The sequence below is a fragment of the Dipodomys merriami genome, unplaced genomic scaffold (assembly GCF_024711535.1).
Source record: "Dipodomys merriami isolate MVZ:Mamm:240054 unplaced genomic scaffold, mDipMer1.0.p SCAF_27, whole genome shotgun sequence".
NCBI classification, from domain to species: Eukaryota; Metazoa; Chordata; class Mammalia; order Rodentia; family Heteromyidae; genus Dipodomys; species Dipodomys merriami.
In genome coordinates, this window is record NW_027204159.1 from 19,724,172 (window position 1) to 19,740,393 (window position 16,222).

Sequence of the window (16,222 nt, forward strand, 5' to 3'; positions counted from 1 at the left end):
ATAAATGTAGGCAGATGTCAAAGTTTGTATTTTGTTCCCATTCCTTTAATTTCCAGAGAGGAAAGCTGTATTTCAAAAATGTTTAATTTATATTTCTATAAGATTCCAGTATTTGATATACTAATTACCCACATTGCTTTTTGTTCAGGGACTATTGTTGTTTATTTCCTTCCTCATAGAAGATGGCTTTAAACCAAGATCAAATAAATCAAGAAAGCAAACCAAGAATACACAAATTAGCAAATACTTTCAGTAAACTAAGAATCTGAAACAAAACCCAGCAGAAAGTATTTATTTTATTACTGAATTCTTCAATGTTACATATGTTAGATTTTTTGATATTTGTAAAATCTAGTGTTTCAATTGTATAATTCTTTAATATCATCTTACTTATGCCTACTACATAAAAATGTACAATTTAAGAAATTTCCTTAAAATTGAATGTGAATATCTCATGTTTGAAAAGTCTATGAGGGGCTGGGATGTAGCTCAGTGGCAAAGCGCTTGCCTAGCAAGTGCAACGTCCTGGGTTCGATCCCCAGTACCAAAAAAGAAAAAGACAAAAAAAAATGAAAAGTCTATGAGTATTTCTTTGAAATGGCCTGTGGAATATAAACTGAATTAAATTTTAAGTGTGCATTTTGTTTCCATTAGATCTAATAATGTGTGAAACCTTTGTCTTCTAACCAAACACACTTTTCAAAAGAAGTTTTTGGATACTGATGGAGTCATATTTTAGTCTATACAACAGAGTATTTCCTTAAGGGGAAACATAAAATCCATGTTTATTACTTTAATGTAAAAATGGTATATGATAGCTCAGAGTTGAAAATAATAAGTGATAAGGGAGTTTACCTTTGTGTTTTTGTAACTTCTTTAAAGTATCTTGATAATAGCAGTACATCTATATTTATTTCAGCTATTAAACTACAGCTATTTAAACTACATATTATCTAGAACTGCACAATATAAATATTATCTCTGAACTAGTAACTATTATATCCACTTTTGAAAATTATGCATACTGAAATCAAAGTTTTCAATCTCAGATTTTTCCAACACTTCAGAAAGATGTTGAGTTCAAACCCAAAACAGAAGCAAAAGGGCACTTGGGATATGCTTCAAATTATATAGCATTTCATTTACCTAGCACATGTGAATTTCTGAGTCAAATCCCAGCAGCACCCCAAAAATGAGTATAAGAAAAAACCTGAGCTAAAAATGAAAATATTTCATTGAAATCTGAGTTAAACTTTTATAAAGTTTAAAGGAATACTAGAATTCAGTCTAATAGTCAAAACCTTATGCTCTGTAGCCAAATTACTTAGGTTTAATTTTGACATTGCTAGGTATAAGATGTGTGAACTTGGAAATTGATATTGATTTTTTAAAATCTCATATACACAATTTACAAATGGGGATAGAATAGTCACTAGTTCAGAGATAAATTAATGTTTATATCATGTAGTTCTACCTATAATGTAGTTTAAATAGTTGTATAAATCATTGTATAAATGTGGTGATATTGTCAGTATACTTTAAAGCAGTTACCGAAAATCACAGTTAAACTCCCCTATCACTTATCATTTTCAGCTCTGAGCTATTATATTCTTTTTTTTTTTTTTGGTGATGGTGCTGGGGATTACACTAAGAACTCATATGTGCTAGTGTTAACTGCTGTAGCACTTGAACTAACCCCAAGCCCTTTTGCTTCTGTTTTTGTTTTAAAATAGGTCTCCCTATTTTGTGCCAGTTTGATATAAAACTCAAAATCTCCCTGAAGTATGTGCCACTATTCCTTGATTTATTTCATACTAGGAATTAAACTGGAGCAAAAGAGAAACAAACCCATCTCTTTGGTAATATAATCAAATTTTCTTAACTTAAATAAACTGTGGCCAATTGACTTTTCTTAACAAGTCTAAGCAATAATTCATTTACAGAATTCACTTTTTTAAAGTATAAAATATAGTGACTTTAGTACATTAACAGTAATACAAATATTATGACCATCTAATTTCAGAACATTTTTATTACCAAAAAACCACTCCATACTATTAATCATTTCCTATCTGACTTCTAGCCTATTGTAATTGTGAAGAACACTTACTTTACTCTCTCTCTAAAGAGCTGGATAGTTTGAACTTCTTAAAGTTAATGGTGTAATATGGAGTGTATTGTAACTGGATTATTCAATTAGCATTATATAGCATATATATAACTTCACTTTTAATTGCCAATAATATTTAATTTGTTGAATATATCATTTTTATTTACTCAACATTTGATGGATTTTTGACTTGCTCTAACTTTTTCATTTTTTTAATTGAGATTAGGTGATTACATAAATGTATATTTCACAGTATTGTGGAATAGTGATACTTTTTTTTAAATTTAATTTAATTTTATTTGTGAACATACTGTACAGAGAAGTTACAATTACATGGGCAGGATAATGCGTACATTTCTTACCAAGCATTGCAGCCTCCTCCTTTGTTTACCCTTCACATCCCTTTCCAGCCTCCCCCCTCCCCCCCAATCCCAAGGAATAGTGATACTTAAGTAAAGTCACAAACACATTTTAACCTTCACAAGGCAAATTGTCATCATCGTGGTCTATAAAGTTTGTGAGCTTTGACAGTACAACTATTTCTTCCACATCAGGTGATATTTTCATTTCTTTCCTTTTGCTTATTGTCAGCTGTTGCCTCTTTTCCTCTCATTCCTCCCCTCCTATCACTGTCTTTGAGTTGCTTAGTTCGTTTTCATCTATGTTGTGTTTCCCCATTTCCCTCTGATTCTGTGTCCTCTCCTAGCTTCCCTGTGTTGTACACAAACACACACACACACACACACACACACACACACACCATATATGTGGTCAAGAACATGAAGCCATTTAGCAATGATATGACAAAATGAGTGGAAGTCCTTTGTTTCTTGAGTCCTATTACTTTGTCATATCTCCTTGCATTTTGGCTTTAGCATCCATATATTAGGGAGACCATGTGTTGTTTGTCTCTTTGCTCTTGGCTTACCTCGCTCAAAATGATTTGCTCTAGTTCCATCCATTTCCCTGCAAATGCCATGACTTTATCCTTTCTAATGGCTGCATAATATACCATTGTACATAGGTACCACAGTTTTTGGATCCACTAATGTATAGTGGGGCATCTGAATTCTTTCTATATCTTGGCTATTGTGAACAGTGCTGCAATGAATATGGAGGTGCATGTGTGCATGTATCCTAGTTCCTGTTGCTCAGGGTAGATGCCTAGGAGTGGATTTTGTACTTTTCATTAAATAGATCCTTTATATCTTTAGTTAGATTAATTCCTAGATACTTTTTTTTGAGGTTATTGTGAATGGGGTTGTTTCCTGATTTCCCTTTCTGCTTGTACATTGTTGGTATAGAAAGGTGACTGATTTTTGCTGGTTAAATTTGTATCTTATTATTTTGTGAAGTGGTTTATAAGATCTAAGATTTTGGGGCTAAAGCTTTTGGGATTGCTAAGGCATAAATCATGCCATCTGCAAAAATGGATAATTTTAACTTCTTCCTCTTCTATGTGGATCCCTTTAATGTCTTATTCTTGCCTTATTGCTCTTGCTAAGGATTGCAGAACTATATTAAAGAGGAGTGGAGAGAGTGGCATCCTTGCCTTGTTCCTGCTTTTAGAGGAATTGGTTGTAATTTTCCTCCACTGAGTATAATATTGGCTATTGGTCTGTCATATATCGCTTATATTGTTTTAAGGAATGTTCCTTCTGTTCCTATTTTTTTCAGAGCTTTTAACATGAATGAATGTTGTATTTTATCAAAAGCCTTTTCTGTGTCAATGGAGATAATCATGTGGTTCTTGAGCTTGGATCTGTTGATGTGATGCTTGGATCTGTTGATGTGATGCATCTCTGGAATGAAGCCTATTTGATCATAATGTGATTTTTTTGATGTTTCTGGATTCTGATGGCTAAAATTTTATTGAGGAGCTTTGCATCTGTGTTCATCAAAGAGATTGGTCAGGTCTTTGCCTGTATTGTGGATGAGTGTGATATTGACTTCATAGAATGACTTTGGGATAGCTCCTTCTGTTTTCTATTTCTCTGAAGAGCTTGAGGAGTATGGGTATTTGTTCTTCTTTAAAGGTCTTATAGAATTCCATAATGAATCTATCTGGTCCTGGGCTTTTCCTTCTGGAAGACTTCTGATTGTAGGTTATGGGCTTATTTAATTGATTTCTTCTTGGTTCAGTTTGGGCAATTTGTATTTCTCTAGAAATTCATCCATTTTTGCAAGGTTTTCCTTCCTTAGTGAGTGTAGAGTCTGCAATTAGTTCTTTATATTGTTTGGATGTCTTGGATGTTTGTTGTAATTTTTTCTGTGGCCTCCCTGACCTTATTAATTTGGGTCTCTTCTTTTGTTTTTTTTTTTTTTACTTAATCTTGCCAGAGATCCATTAATTTTGTTGATTTTTTTCAAAAAAATCCAAGCCTTTTGTTTTATTAGCTTATTTATACTTTTCTTGGTCTCTATCTCGTTAATTTCAGGTCTTATTTTAGTTATCTCACTCCATGTAGCATCTTTAGGTTCAGCTCTTTCTTGTTTCTCTAGAAGTTTTAGGTGCACAATGAGATTGTTTACTTGGTCTGTCTCTGTTTTCTTGATGTGTGCATTGAGAGTAATAAATTTGTCCTTAGTACTGACTGTTTTTGCACAGGTTTCTTTTTTTTTTTCTTTTTTTTAAATTTAATTTTATTTTATTTGTGAACATACTGTACAGAGGAGTTACAATTACATGGGCAGGATAATGCGTACATTTCTTACCAAGCATTGCAGCCTCCTCCTTTGTTTACCCTTCACATCCCTTCCCAGCCTCCCTCCTCCCCCCCAATCCCAATCCTTCTCCTTCCCCCCCTTCCCCCCACCCCCGCACCAACGTTGTAAAGCTCGTTTTGGACATGACAACTTGTATTTCTCATTGTTGCAATAGGTCCACCTGTATCCTTAAACAACTGGTTTTTCCCCATCTCCTCCACAAGTTATACTGACATCAAATATAGTGAAAGCAGGGGTTATACTGTGGGGGAGGGACATACAAAGCAACAAAGAGATAATCTTATAAATGCGTTAGAAACACATGCATGAAAGAAAAAAACATTAAAATACACATCTAAGGGTTCATTTTCCTGACATCACATTATCTGACCTTTTCCGCTTGACTCATACATATACTAGATATTACAAATAAGGGAAACCATGGGACCTATGTTTCTTTGGGCCTGGCTTACTTCACTTAATATAATTTTTTCCAAGTTTTTCCATTTCCTAACAAATGGGGCAATGTCATTCTTTCTGATGGAGGCATAGAATTCCATTGTGTATATATACCACATTTTCTTGATCCATTCATCTACTGAGGGGCATCTGGGTTGGTTCCATATGTTAGCTATGGTAAATAATGCTGCAATAAACATAGTTGTGCTGGTAGCTTTAGTGTGGTCTTGTTTGTAAACATTTGGGTAAATGCCCAAAAGTGGGATTGCTGGGTCATAGGGGAGTTCTATGTGAAGTATTTTGAGGAACCTCCATATTGCCTTCCAAAGTGGTTGAACAAGTTTACATTCCCACCAACAATGTCCACATCCCCTCCAGCATCTGTTGTTGTTAGAGTTCTTGATTTTTGCCGTTCTAACTGGAGTGAGGTGATATCTCAATGTTGTTTTGATTTGCATTTCTTTTATGGCTAGGGATGTTGAACATTTCTTCATGTATCTATTGGCCATCCTTCTTTCTTCTTCAGAGAAGTTTCTCTTTAAGTATTTCGCCCACTTATTTATTGGGCAGTTGTTTCTTTGAGGATTTGTTGTTGGGGGGTTTAATTTTTTGAGTTCCAAGTATATTTTAGATATGAGACCCTTGTCATTTATATGGCTAGTAAAGATCTTCTCCCAATCCGTGGGCTTTCTATTGATCTTGCTAGCTATTTGCACAGGTTTCTTTGTGATGTGTATTCATTTTTATTGAATTGTAGGAACTTTTTAATTTCTTTTTTAACTTCTTCTGTGACCAAAGTGTTGCTCAGATGTGTGCTGTTTAAATTTCATGTGTTTGAGTAATTTCTACTGTATTCTTTGTTATTGAGAACTAGCTTTATCCCACCATGGTTAAATGGAATACAGGATATTTTGTCAATCCTCTTGTATTTGCTCAAATTCTTTTTATATTTTATTTTTTTTTATTTTTGGTTATTTTTTTATTGTGAAAATACTGTACAGAGGGGTTACAATTTCATGGGCAAGATAATGAATACATTTCTTATCAAGCATTGTAACCTCCTCCTTTGTTTCCCCTTCCCATCCCTTCCCATCCTCCCCCTGCCCCCCCCACTCAAATTCTTTGTATGAACTAAGATATGGTCTATTTTGGAGAAAGTCCATGGGCTGCTGAGAAGAATGTGTATTGGATTGTTGTTGGGAGGAAATCTTGGTATATGTCAGTTAAGTTCACTTGAGATATGGCATCACTTAATTCAGAAACATCTTTGCCGATATTTGGTTAGTAGACCTGTCTTTTGGTGAGAGTGGAGTATTAGAAATCTCCTAGTGTTATTGTATTTGGATCTATCTTTTCCTGGAAGTCTGAGAGTATTTGCTTAACATATTTGGGTCCACTGATGTTTGGAAAGTATAGATTTACAATGGTGATATCCTCTTCTTGGATTGTTCCCTGTATTAATATGTAGTGACCTTCTTTGTCTTTTTGTAATGATTTTAATGTAAAGTTTCTTTTATCAGATATCAGGATGGCAACTCCTGCCTTCTTGCTGGGAGCATTTGCATGGTAGATCTTCCTCCATCATTTCACTTGGAGTTTGCTTTTATCTTTGGCTGTGAGGTGGGTCTCTTGAAGACAGCACATTGATGGATCTTATTTTCTGATCCAATCTGCAGTTCTTTTTCTTTTGATTGGTGAATTGAGTCCATTAATATTTATGGTTATTATAGAGAGGTATATTGTGTTCCTGTCATTTTCCTTCTTTCCTAATTTTTTCTTTTTTCCTTTCCTCCTATGTTTAATAACTTGGTCTCGTGATATCTATCTGGTATGGATCCCTAATCTTGATTGTTTTCTTCACATTGTAATCCCCCTCTTAATATTTTGTGTAATGTTTGCTTATTTGTTATGAATTCAGTCAGTTTGTCTTTACTATTAAAATTTTTAGTTTCTCCATCGAATGGATATACGAGTCTGGGCTAGCAGCTATTGTTTTGGAGGGCTCAGATGTTACTTTCCCAGGCTTTCCTTGCATTCAGTGTCTGTGTGATGAGATCTGCAGTGATTCTAATTTTTTCCCTATTGTAGTATGGTTCCTTCTTTGCTTTTGCTTCATTCAAGATTGTTTCTTTATTTGCTGAAATCTAGCATTTTTAGTATAATGTGCCTAGCAGTGTTCCTCCTGGGATCCTGCTTGTTAGGTGTTCTGTAAGCTTATGTTTTGTAGGTAAAGTTTTATATTTTAAGACAGGAAATTTTCAGTGATGATCTTATTGAATAAGTGTTGTATTCCTTTATTTTGGTATTCCTCCCCTTCGTCCACTCTAATTGCACAAAAAGTAAATTTTGTGGCACTGTCTGCTTGTTTTTGGACTTCCTTTTGGCATATTTTGTGTGTTTTTTCCATATCTGTAACTTTTTTCCCCCAGTGCCTGCATTTTGTCTTCAGTACCTGATATTCTATTTTCCATTTCATTCACTCTATTAACTGTGGCTTCCATTTTGGTTTGCATGGAGGAAATTAAATTTTGCATGAAGGAAATTGAGTCATTTAAAATTTTTTACGTCATTTCTCAGAGTATTAATCTCATCTTTTAGTGAGGTGTGTACTGCATCTGTTTTTCATGCATTCTTGTTTAAAATCCTGGATCTCTTTTGATAATACATTTGTTTGTTCTTTAAATTTCTGATCCATTTCTCACATTAATTCTTGAGTCATTGCCTCTATTATCTCTTGGATGTTGTATTTGCCTTCCATTTCTTTTTTGCTTCCACTGAAATTCTTCCCTGGGTGGTTGCTGTCCTTTGTTGTCTTGGCCGAATTTTGTTATTTTTCACTGTGATTTTTGCATAGTGATTATTGAAGACCAATTCCAGACTCTGACTATTTTGGTCACTAGGTGGCTGCCTTTGCTTGGTTGTCGATTTGTTCCTGTATCAATTGATATAGCTTTCTTTTGGCCCTGGTCTGGTTGAGAGTACTTTACCTGGCAGTTCTGTTGCGGGAGGGGCTGCTTTCCAGTTGCTGGTCTGGCCCAAGTAGGGCTTACTTTTGTTAGATACTGGTAGGAAGACACTCTGCCCATTGCTGGTGTGTGAGATCAAGATCCAGTCCAGTCAGGAACAAGCAGTTAAGACAGCTGGTCGCCCACCTGGGACACAGGTAAGGCTCATTTTGGTTGGCAGACACACTCCACCCTCTGTTGCAGATACTTACCAATCAGTGACATGTGGTTAAGATACTTTGGGTTCCTGCCTGGGATACAGGTAGGGCTCCTTCAGCTTTCTGCTGGAGATCCCAGGCAGTTCTTGCTTTCAGTCAAGGACCAGCTGTCTAAACTGCTCATGTTTCCTCCCATGGGCTTTCTTGGTCAAGACTGGTGGTCTGGGTGTGCTCGCTGGTTGCTGGTTCCCAGCTTCTGTAGGACCTGTAGCCCAGGTGGTAGGGGGAGGGGTGCAAGTCAAGTTACCACCAGTACTAGTCTCCCATGGTGCGGGTGGGAAGAGGCATCCCCTGTGGGGTCCTTATCCTGGAGGTGGTTGGGAGCTGCCCGGTGGTGCTGTGACAGATCGCTATTTTTGTGCACTGTAGGTCACTGGTTACCACTGCATTCTGTGTTTATTGAGAGGATTGTGGGCTGTGGTGGGTGGTGGTGTGGGCTGGGTCTGTGTTTCACAGTCTCTGCAACTGTTCATGCTGTCCAGGTTGGTGCCACCAGTGTTTTTTGCACTGGCTTTCTATGGGTTGGACCACTGTGGATCTGGGGTTCCCCACTACTGTGGGCCAGGCTACAGCACAACTATTGTCTTCCACAGAGAGTAGTTGTGCTGTGGCAAGGGGTAGGGGAGGGGTCTTTGTGCAGGTTCTGATCTCTGAGTTTTCTGTTTGCACTCTCAGAGTCGACCCTGGCTCTTGGGAGTCTTCTGGTAGTCTTGGGACTATTGTGGCTCTGTGGTCCTTGGTAGGCTCTGGGCCGGGCTGCTTAAGTGGCTTGGCACAGAGCTGCACTACCAGCAAGGGGTGGGGGAAAGGTCTTTCCAATTTACCATCTTTGTAAAGGGTCTGAAGTTTTTTTCCTTTTCTTTTTTTCACTTCCTGTATCTCTCTGAGTATTCACCTTTTTGTTGTTGTCAGTCTCTTAGAGAAATGGTACTTTGAAACCTGAACTCTCCAATTGGTTGAAGAGAGCTGTGGTGTTTCCCCACTGTTCCATCACCACTGTTCCATCCTGACTTTTTCATTATTACAGACAAAGTTGCCATAATGCACCAGTTTTCAGTACAATTACTCATGTACAAGTGTTATGTTCTCTTGAGTAACCAGATTGTTCCGAATATATTCAAAGAGAAAAAAATGATTATAACTTTTTTCTATTTCTCTATTTGATAGGAATGGGATATCATACATTTTCCTAAGTAGAGAAAGCAACATGAAGCTTAACTGCTATTACGCTCAACTTAAATTAGATGTCTTATTAAAAAACCTTCCCTGCTAAATAGGTAGAGTTAAGTATTTCTTTTCCTGTGACAGCTTTAGAATTTTCTTTTGGCCCAGAGTTATTGGCTTATGTCTGTAGTCCTAGCTATTCAGGAGGCTGAGATCTGAAGGTCTTGGTTTAAAGCCAACTCAAGCAGAAATGTCCATGCAACTCTTGCCTCAAATTAACCAGCAAAAATCTAGCAGCAGAAGTGTGGCTCAACTGGTAGAACACCAGGCTTGAGTGAAAAAACTCAGAGACAGAGTGTCCAGGTATGGAATAAGCTTCTAGGTCCTGAGTTAAAGTCCCAGTGTGGTGCTGGCACACCCTCCAAAATATGATTTTGTTCTTTTATTAATGAAAAGCGACAATGGTCAGAAGGAACAAAGAAAAAGCACATTAGATTATTAAATGAGTGTTTGTATCCTGGACCCTGACATATAAATGAACAGGGCTGTGTGAGATGTGGACCAATAGTCTGGAGGCAGACAAGAAGTTGTGGTGGTTCATTTATATCTCCAAAATATAAACAATAATGTGGGTAATGTGTACTTTTTTTTTTGCTTTTGGAAAAATAATTTAATATGTTTTTTATTGTGAGAATACTGTACAGCGGAGGGTTACAATTACATGAGCAAAGTCATGAGTACATTTCTTATCAAGCATTGTTGCCTCCTCCTTTGTTTTTCCCCTACCATCCCTGCCCCCCTCCCTCTCCACAAAGCTGTTAAAGTTAGTTTTCGACATAGCATCTTGTACATCTTATTGTTGCAATGGTCCACCTGTATCCCTATTTAAACAATTTGTTTTTTCCCTTCTTCTCCATAAATTATATCAACATTTTCACTGTATTTGCTTTTAGAAATTTTTATTCAAAGAAAAATTGTATCTTACTAAATTTCTTCCTTTGATAGGTGTTATATGAAAGAGACATGTGTTCAATGTTTGCAGCTTCAACCTACTTGCCCCAGAAAAAGGAGTGGTAGAAATTAAAGAATTATTTGGTGCTTTGTCGCAGCCTGCACATAACATTACTAGACTATGAATAAAGTAAAATTCATCCTCAGAACGGTGGGTCTGACTTGAAACGAAACCTGGTCAATTCTTTATATTGCAAAAAGCAAAAAAATTGTATGTGATCTGTGGGGAAACTGGAATTTCAATTTATAACATTTAGAATAGATACAAAACAATTCTCTGATATAATTAAGGGCAATTTGTAATTCTGATATTGCTGAGAGATTGGTTTTATTCAAGTAACTATCTTTTGCAATAGATACATAAAATTAAATCAGTCAAACAGAAATTTATTTTGTGGGAATAAAGAGATTTCTAATAGAATATAAAAAAAGATTTTTTTTTCCAACTCCACATTAGCTAATGGTCTAATATCCAGAATATAAAGAGAACTTAAAAAATTAAACCCTCCCATAAAACCAACAACCCAATTAATAAATAGGCTGATTAGCTAGACACTTCTCCAAAGATGTATAAATGGCCAATAGGCACAATTTTTTTTCTAGAGATTCCAGGATTCACATCAATTTTAGGCTCACTTCAAAAGTGATTGATCAGAAAATAGAGATTTTTCTCACACTTCCTGTCCCCACAAGGACAGTCTTCTTCATTAACAATATCATTACTAGAGATGTCATTTGTCATTACTGATGAACTCATATAGACCTGTGATTGTCACCCAGAGTCCATAGTTTACATTAAGATTCAGTCTTGGTGACATTCACTCTATGAGTGTAGAAAAATATCTGAGAATTTTTTATCATTATGGAATTTTTTTTGGGAGGGTCCGATCATGGAGCCTGAACTCTAGGCCTGGGTGCTGTCCCTCAGCTCTTCAGCTCAAGGCTAGCGCTCTACCACTTGCGCCACTGCACCACTTCTGGCTTCTTTTTTTTTTTTTTTTTTTGCTTATGGGGTGCTAAGGAATCGAACCCAGGGCCTCAAGCATGCAAGGTAAGCACTCGACCACTGAGCCACCTTCCAAGCCCTTATTATGGAATTTTTTTTTAATTTAATTTTATTTTATTTGAGAACGTACTGTACAGAGGGGCTACAATTACATGGGCAGGATAATGCATACATTTCTTACCAAGCATTGCAGCGGTAATGTGTATTTTTATGAAGAAAAAAGAACTGAGATCATAAACAAATCATGACTGATTCCAATTTAAGAGCTAACACATGAAGTGATATGAATCAGAGTTAATCTGACAATCTACTGTGAAATCAACTCCCACTTTGGATTGAATATGGAGACCTGGGGCCAGTTTTACCATTGCTTTTGTGCCTTCCAAGTTGTAAGACAATGGCAATTTCTTCATCTCTATGTGCCGCAGTTTCCTCTCCAAAAAAAAAAAAAAAAAGGAACCTGACACACCTGAATTACAACATTGTATTACATTGCTCCAGACTTCACTGATTTTCAAATTTTTCTAAAGACAGATTAAGTGAATAAATATTTATTTATTATAAATAGATATAAAATTTATGTATAATAAACAATATAAATAAATTTGCAGACAGGGTTGTATTTACTTGAACTCAAAGTATATATTCAGTAAGATTTGGAAATGCTTGGTTGATTTGATCAGCCATTTTTTTTTTCTTTTATAGAAAGTGGTAATATGGATAGTTGATTATTGGAAACTGTATTTCCTAAGAAAATACTAATCAGGAGTTCCGGGAAGATGGCGGAGTAGAAGCTGGAATCTGAACAAGCTCTCGCATAGAAAGCAGTTTTAGAGTTCCAGTGAACAGTCCTAAGCCAGAGAATCACACCAAGTGTGCCATCACAGAACAGAGAGTTAGACAATAGAGGGGAAGCCAAGACAAGGAGACACATCTGAGCGTCTGCCAGCAGCCGCCGCGGCGGTGGCAGATTCGCAGCGGTGACCGCAGCCGCGGCCATACCTGAGTGCTCACACAGAGAGTCCGGGACAAAGGAGCCAGACGCAGCGGGCGAGAGGATTCTACTCAACACCAGCAAGAACCGACAAGGAGCGGACATCTTCATCCTGCAGTTTGCAGACCAGAGATGACCCAGGATCCAAGACTCGGCGTGAGTACAAGCCCGACGTCCTCACTCCTTCTCAGGGAGCAGAGGAAGGAAGGCCACCCCTCCCCCCCCCAGCACCGGTGATCTCCATCTTGAATACCGACAAAGCTCGGAGGAGCTGCTAGCTCCAACTCAGGCCTTGGAATAAAATGAGTCATTTAGCAGGTCACAAGAACTTAACGGCGAAGTGACCTGCCAGACTCAGCTCCATCCAGGGAAAAGTCACCCAGCTCAGGCACCAGACATTGGAGTGGCTTTCTTCACTGGGTAACCAGAGCCAGAGGCTGCCCCTCCCTCTAGCAGCCTCCACAATCAATTGAAAAACAGAAACCCTGAGAATGGCTCCAGGCTGGGCTCTGTGAGTTTTTCACAAAATAGCCCCAGGGAAAATCTACTGTTTGTTGAAAGGCCTCAACTCTACCAGAAACTAGCCTCATCACCCCTCTTTTGTAATTCTCAAAGCAGATCACCCTCCCATTAAACTAACCTGGGAGGGGGATCTCAAAATCTTGGGTAAAGCAGAGCATTTTTCTGCCTGTTTGAACAAACTGACTTAAGAAACCAATCAAGCCACAGGACCTCAAGCTGACCAGAGACTCCAACAAGAGGCGGGATACAGACAAAAGGGAGATACAGGATTCTTCCCACCTCTCCCAAAAAAATCAAAAAAAAAAAAATCAAAGAACTTTTATTTCTTCTTCTTCTTTTCTTTTTTGGTACCTTATATATATAAAAAATTTTTTTTCCTTCTCTAAAACTTTTATTAATCTTTAATTTTTGCCTTTTTTGAAAAAATAATTGTTTTCCAGTAACTTTTTTTTCCCCTCTTATAATTTTTATTTTAGGAACACGTGAATGTGCGTTTTCCTTTCTTTTCTTGTCTTCTTTCTCTTTTTTGTTCTTTCTTAATTATCTTTTTGTTTTTTGTCTAGCTGTAGTGAACTTCTGATCTTTTTTTTCTCCCTTTCTTATCCATTTCACCTTTTCCTCTCTTTTGTTCTTCTGTATGTGACTTAACTCTTGTCCTGCACATCCTCAGATAAACCCATAGTTAACTAGTAGACCCTATACTCCATTGTGTACACACTTAGTCCACAAATTTATTACTCAATCCAAAACCTCTGAGACTTAAATTCCTTAATAGCAGTACTACCTCTTTATACCTATATAATATTTTAAGCATTTCTTTAAGTTTTCACATCTCCTCTATCTCCCTCCTGTTTTCTCAATATATTCACAGTCCTCTCTAAATAGATGGTCTTTCAATCTCCATAACTATATTAATTATTATGTTTCTATTTTTTTTCTGGTCTCTTTTCATTTCCCTTTCCCTTTCTTCTTTTTCTCTCTCTCTCTACTTGCTTCCTACCCAACCTATTTCCTGCATTGAGATTAGGACATAGTTAACTCTCCCTGTGCCTCCCCACACCAATCTATTCCTATTTCTTACCCACATCTCTCCCTAACCCTAAAAATTTCTGGTTTTCCAAATTCTTCTCTGCGGGTCAAAGCCCATTAACATATAGTTGTTTGATGTTGAATAGATGTATCTGTTGAACTAGATTGTATCTGTAGACTATTGACTGTATAAATGCAAACGTTGGTTGATGGTTGCCTTAAGATAGTGTTCTAGCACAAAACTGGTGCTATTTTCAACAAAAATGGGCAGAGTAAGCCGGAAAAACACAAGAAAAATGGCAAATCCGGGTATCTCAATTCCCAATCTTGATAATCAGGTGTCAGAACAGATAATGAACAATCCAGAGGAGAGTTCCCAAATAGCTCTACAAACACTGGTGGCAAACATGATAAATGAGAAGTTTGACAACTTACAAAGGACTCTGTATGAGCGTGATAGGGAGAGAGAGGAGACATCCCAAAATTTATACAGGAATATCATAAGCATGAGGAAGCTACTCAAAAACTGATACAGGATTTGCGTGAACAACTTGAGAATACTCAAAGAGAAAGGGAGGAATGATGTGAGCACGATGAGAACACTCAAAGAGAACTGCAGGAATCCCTTGAATGGGAGGAAAGAGAACTGCAGAAATCCCACAAACGGGAGGAAGCTAATCAAAGAGTAATTCAGGAATTGAGAGACCAGGTAGAGAATACACAAAGATCACTAAAGGCATTCATGGAATCCATTAACAAAGAGCTGAAGGAAGTCAGGGAGACCACAAAGGGAATGCTGAATGGAACCCAACTTAAGGAATGGGAGACCAACGAAACCATAACCAATCAACTAAGTGATTTGAGAACAAACACTGAACACCAAATTAAGGAAGTAAAGAAATTCATACAAGACCTAAAACAGAGCTTCAACAAAGAACTTGAAGCCATCAAAGCTGACCAATTAGAAGGAAAAGAGATAAAAAACAAAGTAAAGAGTCTTGACAGCAGGTTAGACCATGCAGAAGATCGAATCTCAGGGATTGAAGACAGCCTAGATATTATAGAGAAAGAACATACAACCATCCAAGACAAGTCCAAGAAATATGATAGATTTATCCAACACCTGGAAGACACCATCAGAAGGCCTAATCTAAGGATAATGGGTGTAGAGGAGCACCTAGAAACAGAAGTTAATGGTCTAGGAAATTTGTTTAACAGGATCCTAGCAGATAACTTCCCAAACATACAAAAAGATAGGCCTATTCAGATACAAGAAGCTTTTAGAACCCCAAATAGACCAGACCAGAAAAGGACATCCCACCATCACATTATTATACACACAGGATCAACTCAGACCAAGGAAAAGATCCTTAAAGCTGTCAAGGAGAAAAGGTTAATCACCTATAATGGGAAACCAATTAGAATCACCTCAGATTTCTCAGCAGAGAAAATCAAAGCAAGAAGAGCCTGGAATGATGTATGCCATGCCCTAAAAACAAACAACTATCAACCAAGAATACTGTACCCAGCTAAACTCTCCTTCATAACTGAAGGCCAAATAAAAACCTTCCATACCAAAGAACAATTGAAACAATACATCTCCATCAAACCAGCCCTACAAAAGATTCTTAAAGATGTCCTACACATAGAAAACCAACAAGAAAGCAACAAAGGCCAAGAAATTGCACCCAAACTGAGAATTCAAGAACCATAGGAAGAACCCAGTTTTTGTAGCCCCAAAGAAGGTGGATAACATGGCAGGAACTCCCAAATACCTCTCAGTCCCATCTCTTAATGTTAACGGACTGAACTCTCCAATTAAGCGACATAGACTGTCTAGTCGGATTAAAAAACAAGACCCTACTATCTGCGGCCTGCAGGAGTCACATCTTGCCCGTAAAAACAAACACATTTTCAATGTTAAAGGCTGGAACAAAATCTACCAAGCAAACGGCCCCCATAAACAGGCGGGAGTTGCAATCCTAATATCAGATAAAA